Source organism: Quercus robur, chromosome 5 (genome assembly GCF_932294415.1).
Source record: "Quercus robur chromosome 5, dhQueRobu3.1, whole genome shotgun sequence".
Taxonomy (NCBI): Eukaryota; Viridiplantae; Streptophyta; class Magnoliopsida; order Fagales; family Fagaceae; genus Quercus; species Quercus robur.
The window spans coordinates 20,540,890-20,549,509 of NC_065538.1; the positions used below are offsets into that span (position 1 = coordinate 20,540,890).

Below are 8,620 nucleotides of genomic sequence, written 5' to 3' on the forward strand. Positions count from 1 at the left end.
ATTTCCTTGTACATAAAATTTAATTGAGGAATTTTATATAAAATACATTATTTACTAGTTTATCTAGATTGTTGAATGGGAAAATTATCTAATAGACCAAATCTTTGGCAATAACCTCTATGACAAGCCAGTTTATTTAAGACAAATTTTTTGTCCAATGCCTCAATATATTGGAACCTCCAAGATTATGACACATGACTAAAAGTAAACACACATTACCATTTTTACAAGTCTTATGTATTGGACACTAGACAGCCTAGACGTAAGTCAAGTTGGTTAATTTACTTTTTATAGGAAGATGATACTCTCTTGTCCACATCGGTTCAGCTGAAATTTTAAAGTCTTAAATAAATACATGCCTATGGCTGATTCAGTGAGATTTGGTCTTCTTTAGCGTATGATTTTGTTCCTGTAATAAAAAATCTTACAACAACTGGAGATGACGAGTTATCAAAAATGGTGGCATGACGCAACAGCTTGCTTTGGACAGTGAAAAGGCCATAGCTGCAATTCTTTCTTTGAATTTTGACTAAGACTTATAGATTATGCATAATGTCAGTGTCAATATGTTTTGTATTTTGAGTCTTTTACAAGTCTTATGTATTGGACTTTACGGCCTTTTGTGATTAAAATCTTGGATTAATGAGTTTGCCAAGTATTTATATCTTTTTATTTAAGTCAAGTATAAATAAGATTGATACTCTCTCATGGAAAAAAGTATAAATAATATTTCTTCTAAAAATAAGAGTATAAAAAAGATGGACTTTAAATACTTCAAACCATAAATTATTTTGAAAGATAGTCCCTTCCAAATAAACATGTTGTATATCTATTTCCTTGGCAAAATTTAACTCATGTACATCTACAATTGCCTTTGTATATATCATGAGGCATATGATATATATATATTTTTTTGAGAAAGGCAAAAATGATATCTTTACCTTAATATAATAAAAATATATATGCATCTATTCCAAAATTGGGCATATCTAAAAGTTAAAAATATAATAATTAATAAGAGAATTACAATTAGTATAGTATGTGCCAGATGTAAGGAAAATTTAGCATGAAAATTTAGCATGTGAGGACCAAAGTAGCTCAGCAGCTGGAATGCTAAACATGTAAACTTGTAAAAATTTGTGCTATAGTGCCAATGTTCTAAAAATTCTAATATATTTTAATCCCAATATATCTCTCTTCACAGTCTCTCATCCCCTCTCTCTCTCTCTCTCTCTCTCTAGCTCATCTCAAACCAAGCCTCTCTCTTTCTCTCTCTCTCTCTGTCTCTCATTCAGTCCTCACTCTCTATCTGACGGTGGTAGTGGTGTTTTTTTGGGTGATTTTTTATGGTGATATTGGTGTGGGTCTAGTGTTTTGCTTGCAAAATCGGTGAGGATTTGATGGTCTGGTAGTTTTGGTGATGGGTTTTGGTTGTGGGTATGTGTCATTTTGGCTGTGGTTCTGGTTACTTGCTTGCAAGGTCTAACGGGTTACTGGAAAGATTGGCGTGGGGCTGATGGTCTAGTAATTTTGGTGATGGGCTTTGGCCATGGGTATGGGTTGTTTTGGCTGTGTATCTATTGGTTTGCTTATGAGATCGGTGTGGAGTAGGGGTGTCCAGTGACCTGGACCAACTGACCTGCCCGCCCGAACTAAAGGCTCAGACCTCAGAAGCTCCCAACTCTCCCAGAATGGCTTCAATCAACCTCTACCATTTCACTCTGTTGCTTCTGTCTTGTTTACAGTGAGCTTTCTTTTACAATTCCCACATCATAATACAAAAGGTCTTAATTTTTCATTGTTTTTATACGAAATAAGAGTATAAAATGCTTTGTTTTGGGTTTGTGATGTGATTTAGACGTGTTTGTTTATGGGTTTTTGTCTACTTGTTTGTCAATTTTAGAGGGCAGAGTGGTGCGTATTGTAGTGCAAAACCATTTAATGTAAATGGGTACCCTTTTGATTTTGATTTGGCAAATGTTACAAAAAGATTGAGCTTGAATTTCAAGGGTGATAATAGAGTGATAAGAGCTTCAGTAATACCTGGAGGACATGACAATTTTGTGAATAAAGAGTTGGGTGGGATTGAAACACAGGGTGATGAAATTGGTTTTGGAACACTATCAGTAGAGATCAAACCAACAACTTGTGGTTTCTTTCACAATGATGAGTATGATCTGGACCGTCCCACAGATGGGTTTGCCTCTATTTTGGACGCTATTGAGGATATTAGGAAAGGCAAGGTTTGTTTTTGGTGGGCTTTGGCTTACTGGCTAGATAATCGATCCACTGTGCTTGAATATGTGAGAGATCAACAACAGATGTTAAATGTGATATGTTTTGTTATTAACTTATTTCACAATATTATTATACGATTCTTTCCCTTTTTGGGAGAGCTTCTTTTTCTTTTCTTTTTTTCTTCCAAGTGACAGGAAGAATCAATTTCTTGTGGCACTAGCATTATTTATTAAACAATTGACATAATTCTAGATAATTATGTCAATAGGTACACGTTCTTTATCAAATTTTTATTATTATTTGTTTTATCAATAGGTACTAATGCTGGAAAATAGAGGGGTCGAGGAAAGGCTAAAGGGATCAATGCCAGAGATGGTGAAATAGAGGTTGAGATTTATGATGGCAAGTGAGTGACTTATTGCTATGTTGGTTTATTGAAATTAATTATGGTATCATAACTATATGATATTGTTAACATATTTGATTTCTATTTTCAGAATTATTACAACAAAAGCCACTCGAGAGATTACCATTTTTTTTCACCAGAAACTTAATGGAGCTTGGACAACTTTGACAGAATACCCAAATTCTGAGCTAGAGACTTTATATGCTCGATACCGAGCTTAACGCTTTAAGCATAAGCAACCTGATGAGGAAGTCAAGAAGGCATTTATAGAATCAGTGAAACATCGCTATTCTGATTGGATGTTTCGCATTAGAAGTCCTATTTTTCAGAAGTACAAAGCGAAAGAAGATCGTTACAAGAATGGTCCTTCCTTCATTCCTACACCTTTTTGGAAAGAGATGGTGGATAAATGGATGGAGGGAGATTGAGGGGTGAGTATAAATGAAATATATGTCATAAATTCTCTCACTCTCTCTCTAATCATTATTTGCTAACATTTTCATAGAAACTAATGTTCTAGTGTATGAATTATGCGTGCAGGAGATAAGTTCGACAAATAAGGAAAACTGAAATAAGTCTAAAATTTCTCCACTACAAGTTCTATACCAATAGCCAAGTACAAATATGAAATGGTACATTATATTCTCATCAAATAGTTTTACATTTTATTGTGTATTTACATAGTTTAATAACTTTACCAATGTTTTTTTTTAATTTTTTATTTTAATTTTTAATTTTTTATTTTAATATTGTAGTATCTTGAGATGGGCTCTGAGCTTGGCCCCATTGATTGCTTTAAGAAATTTCACACAAAGAAGGATGGCAAAGAATGGACAACTGATCATGTTAAGACATTATACGTATGCAACTTATACCAATTTTTAATTTTGTTATCAACTTTAGTTTTTTTGTTGTTTTGATTTTCCACGTGGCTTTTATTTATGTGTAGGAAAACATGGATGCCATAAAGGCCAAAGTTGTTTTTGAAGGTACTAAGACAAATGATTATCAAATCTTTTGTGAAGTGGTTGGTGAACCAAATCATGGTCGTATTTTTGGCATGGGAATAGGTATTAAGGCTAAGGATTTGTACGGCTTAACTTCATCTGGTAAAGGTTGTAGCAAACATTGTAGAGAAGATTTTACAAAAAGAAGATTTGGAGGCACATCTTAGAGAGGAAATGGATTCCAAACTTGCAAAAGTTGTGGAGAAGCTTGAGGAGAAGTTTGCACAAAAGTTGCAGTTGATAGACATACCACAACAATCTAATGTAGATCCAGCTACCACGATACATTCTCAAACTTATGTTTTGCCTCTTGGATCTTCTACAACTTTTTATTGGTTTGTTGTGGTTTACAGCTTGCATCTATTATAATATTATATTATTTTATATTTAGTTTTGATAAATGATAATAGGACTATGAAACTATCTATTGTTTTGACAGTTGTGTATATGTTTTGTATTTAATTTTGTGTATCATCTTTTTTGTGGTTTACATTTTTCACAATTGTTATATTATTTTAATTTATATTTAATTTTGATAGTGGTTTAAGTAATCAAATTAAGTTATTGTTATTGTAAAATTAAAAAAAAAATTTACCCTGAGTAGTTTAGGGATACTAGAACTGGTAATTGCTCATGTGGTTGCTTTATGCCTCCATAAGCAGTCTGTAGGGATGCTACACAATGTTTTAAATACAAAGCAGTGAATAGCAAACCTGACTTTTTAACTAGTCTCAGAACCTCTTTACTGAAAAGGTAAGTTCAATACAGCTTTCCTTGCTTAGCTTATCCGAGACCATAAGGAGTTTACTGTTGTTTATGATATATTATTATACGATTAGATTTGATACGGTACATGTGTACTTATTTATTGAAGCATTGATACAAATACAAATTCACTTTAATTGTTTCATTTTAATTCATGTTTAATGTTTTTTATTTTATTTTATTTTATTCTTATTATTTTAAGGATGGTACCAGCAGAGATGAAGAGGACAACTCAAACAATAACATAGAGGTTGTAAACAACTTGAAGGGTGACTTGGAGGAAGACTAATATAGATCTTGTCTTAATTCTAGTTGTTTAAGTTTAAAGCAAGGTTTAATTTCAGGATTTCTTTGTATATTTTATATTTTAAAGTTTGAACTTATATGAATTTTTATCTTTTGATGGATCAATTTTTAGTAATTATTGGACTACTGTAACATGATAGTTAAACAAAAATGATATAAAATAAATTAAAAATAAATAAATAATAAAATATTTCAAAAATTATATAAAATATTACTATTGATGACATAAAAATTTGGTCATAAATAACTTTATAGTGACGACAAAGTCCCTCACAATTAATAGAATAGCAACACCTCTTAACCTCATGCAAAAATGTTTTAAATGATAGTTTTGAAAGCTCGAAATTGTGTGAAAACACAAGAGCTTGTTTAAACCCCTAACTACAAGATTACGGCTCGGTTGATTTTACTCTAATTTATCTAAGTGCAGAAATAAGAGTAAATGAAGCACAAACAACCGATACTAATCTAGTGCATAAACATGAACAACAAGTAATAAAAGTAAAGTACAAGAGTAAGGGAAGAGAGATGTAAACACAAGATAACATGACGATGTGTTATCAAAGAGGAAACCGAAGAACTCAGCGAAAAATCTCTCCACCACCCTCCAAGCGGTAAATCGATCCACTAGACAATAAGTTGGGATACACGAATAGGAAGAGACCCTTTAAACCTAATCTACCCAACGTACATAAGCCTTTCAAGCTCCTACTCCAATAAGGCTTCTCAGAATCGTGTCTTGTTTAGCTTTCTAGAACCCGTAATACGCCTGATTGCATCCACTAAGCCTCACCGGCTTCTTTTGGCAAATCCCCAAAACTTCCCAAGGTCCAAAACACTCTTTACACTCTAAATAGGTGTGAGTTATGTTTACGTACAAATCTCCTCTCAAGGTATGATAATGGGAGAGGGAAGGAGAAGAGACTAGAATGATTTCTCACTAAGGATGTGTAGCTCTCTCTCTAAAAGATAGGTGTGTGTGTTGTAGAAAACCTATCTAGGGTTTTTTTCTCTCTGAATGGCCTCATTTCAATTTGTGGGTAATGAGAGTATATATAGCATGGGTGAAGGGTAAGAGAGTTACAACTAAAAATCCTCCAGGTAGAATGTTTCACAGGTATCTCGTGAGAAGGCCTTACATGTGAGATACTCACGAAATCCTCCAGGCTGGCATGACTCTTCAGCTTCCGGCATGTGCTCCTTACGTGGCTCTTTTATGGGTTAGCTTCTAGTGAGACACTTGCAAAATCCACTTGTTCTTCAATTCATGCTTGATTCTTCACCAACTTAATACTAAACCCAATACAGTAAAATCACACAAAATACAAGGAACAAAATTTAAGCAATTACAATACTTTTTATCATGGAATAAAGCCAACATAAAATATAGTTGTAAATCACAACTTTACAAGCTTAATGTCGTCACTATTATTCCTAACTAATTGCGAGGGGGTTAAAATCCTTTGCAAATAAATTTTAGCGACTTCATTATTTGTCTTGTCGTTAATTTGAAATTTGCAAATAACTAATTGCGAGGGTATAAAGGTCCTCACAAATAGTTATTAACGACGACTGCTTCTCCTCGCTAAAAATAAGTTGCGAGGGGTTAAAAACCCTTACAAATAAATTTTAGTGATGCCATTATTTGTCACCAAAAAGTATGTCGTCAATTTGGAATTTACAAATAACTAATTGTGAGAGTATAAAGGTTCTCACAAATAGTTGTTAACGACGACTGCTTCCCCTCGCTAAAAAAAAGTCGTTGACTTTTCTCGTCATTTGGTAATATATTTGTGAGGGCGGATTTGTTCATTAATGACAATGGATTGCCCTTGTAAATTATTTATTTGTGAAGGTATGATCACAAAATATCTTTTAGCAACAAGAAAAAATACAATAGCTTTCAAGGGCCGTATGCCCTCACTAATAACCTTTTGTGATGATATTTGAATTTTTGCGAGGGCATTTTACCCTCGCTAGTAGACTCTTTTCTTGTAGTGATTCCCACTGTGTCCAGATTTGGTTCCCTCATATAGATCATCCAGAGAAAGATTTCCTTACAAAGCCCGATCTATCTGTTTTTTACCATCACAAAGAATGATGTCAGTTTCTAAATCAATTTAGGTTTTGATTCTTTTGATTGTCAAATTGGCAATAACCTACCAAAACTATGCACATATACTGAAACAAAACTTAGATTAAATATTGTTATAAATATCAAGGATCTCAAGGCTTGATTCCGTTCTAACTAGCCATCACGTTAATTTCTACTTCCTCGATCTTTCTCCCTATTCTCTCTATAATTAAATTCTAATAAAGTACATTTCAAAACAAAATAATCATGGATACAAATTTAACATTAAACAAGAGCATGGGGTTTACATTTCACAGATACAGAAAAGACAATGGACTTTACAGTTTACAAACCCTTCACTGCACTACAATGTCCAATTGAGCCCAAAGACAATGGTAAAATCATGACAACAGAGTGAAATCTTATTGTCCGTATGACATGATTAATTTCGCCAATTTATTTTACTATTCAGTTTATTTTAGCTACTACTTATAGGTCCCACTACACTTTTTAATACATTCATGGGTCCTATTGTATTATTTCAGCTAACTTTTACTTTTATCTATAGTACTTTCAGCAAAAAGTTTTCAATTTCAGCAAAATAAGTGGATTCCAAACATATGTCTAAATTGGAATCACGAATTAAGGTTGTGAATCACTGTAGATATCTCATTTTGTAACCGAGAAATCTATCAGGGGTTAAATTTTAATTCTAAAACATTACAACCTCATCATCTCTCAAGGAGTCAAGGTTTTAAGAAGCCTTATACCAATTAGAGTCCAAGGCACTCCATATAAAGCATAAGGCCTTTTGGGTTCTCACACCCAACTCATTATTGCCATGATATTATCATCTTTGGGAGCACCACATAACCTCATCCCTCAAAGTTTTAAAAGGTTTTATCTCAATTAGAGTCCAAGACATTACATGTAAGATGTAGGACCTCCCCCTAATTAGGGGGTATGGTACTTAGTAAAAATGCCATTTGAATCATTTGATTAACATGAATTCTTCTCTAAAATGTAACTAATCTCACCACGATTAAAATGACATAATACAGAACGATGGACCAAGAGAATAGATTGCTCATGTAACATCACTCCTCTAAGATCTTTAAATCCATTCAGTTACTTACGTCCAAACACATCAATTTCTTCACCAAATCACAACATTCAAGCAAGCAATAGCATATCACACAACATCTTTTATTCACCAACACGCTCAATTCCCTTCACACTTCAAGCAAAATATCCGTGGATTAGAACATCCAACATTTCAAGGAGGCAAATTAGTCTTCAAATCGCCATCAAGCCATTTGAAGGATATTGTGCATGTAAGTATAAAACTACAACTATAATACACATATAGTGTTTACTTGTTTGAGACAAGAAAATCAGAGGTCTCCCCAATAACTGGAAAGATCATAGAGCCAGGAGTTAATTTTTCATTACATTTAGGATTTGATATGGACTAGTAAGATAAATTAAGAGATTTAAAGTCAGATTTCCAGCATTAACAAAAGGATACTAGTCCATATGATCAATTATCAAATCCAAAGTGTTGACGCCATTATTATTATTATTGTTTTTCTGATCTATAATTTATACAATAAGATTTAAGCTGATAAGCGTTGCCTAATGCTGTCTAATGGTTTTGAATGAGTTTATTCTTCTTTTCTTCTCTGTATTTGTTATATATTTTACAAGGTTTTAAAAATTGAATCAGTTAAAAAGAACCGCAAAAAGAAGTGATTCTTGATTATTTGGTCCAATCGGATCAAACTAAGGTTCAACCAATAACGTCATAAATAATTTAATTAGTGA

At 33.1% G+C, this 8,620-nt stretch overlaps 1 long non-coding RNA gene across 3 annotated transcripts; it reads left to right on the plus strand.

Moving 5' to 3' along the window:
• The first annotated feature begins 1,203 nt into the window (after positions 1–1,203).
• Positions 1,204–4,840, plus strand: LOC126725465 (uncharacterized). Of its 3 annotated transcripts, none has more exons than XR_007655460.1 (7): positions 1,204–1,744; positions 2,554–2,644; positions 2,736–3,075; positions 3,185–3,276; positions 3,400–3,504; positions 3,594–3,986; positions 4,619–4,840. It is a non-coding gene; the product is annotated as an uncharacterized LOC126725465 (long non-coding RNA). The 3 variants fall into 3 exon arrangements; XR_007655461.1 differs by having other exon boundaries at positions 1,205–1,744; positions 3,594–3,915; XR_007655459.1 differs by having other exon boundaries at positions 3,594–4,840.
• Positions 4,841–8,620: the final 3,780 nt, after the last annotated feature.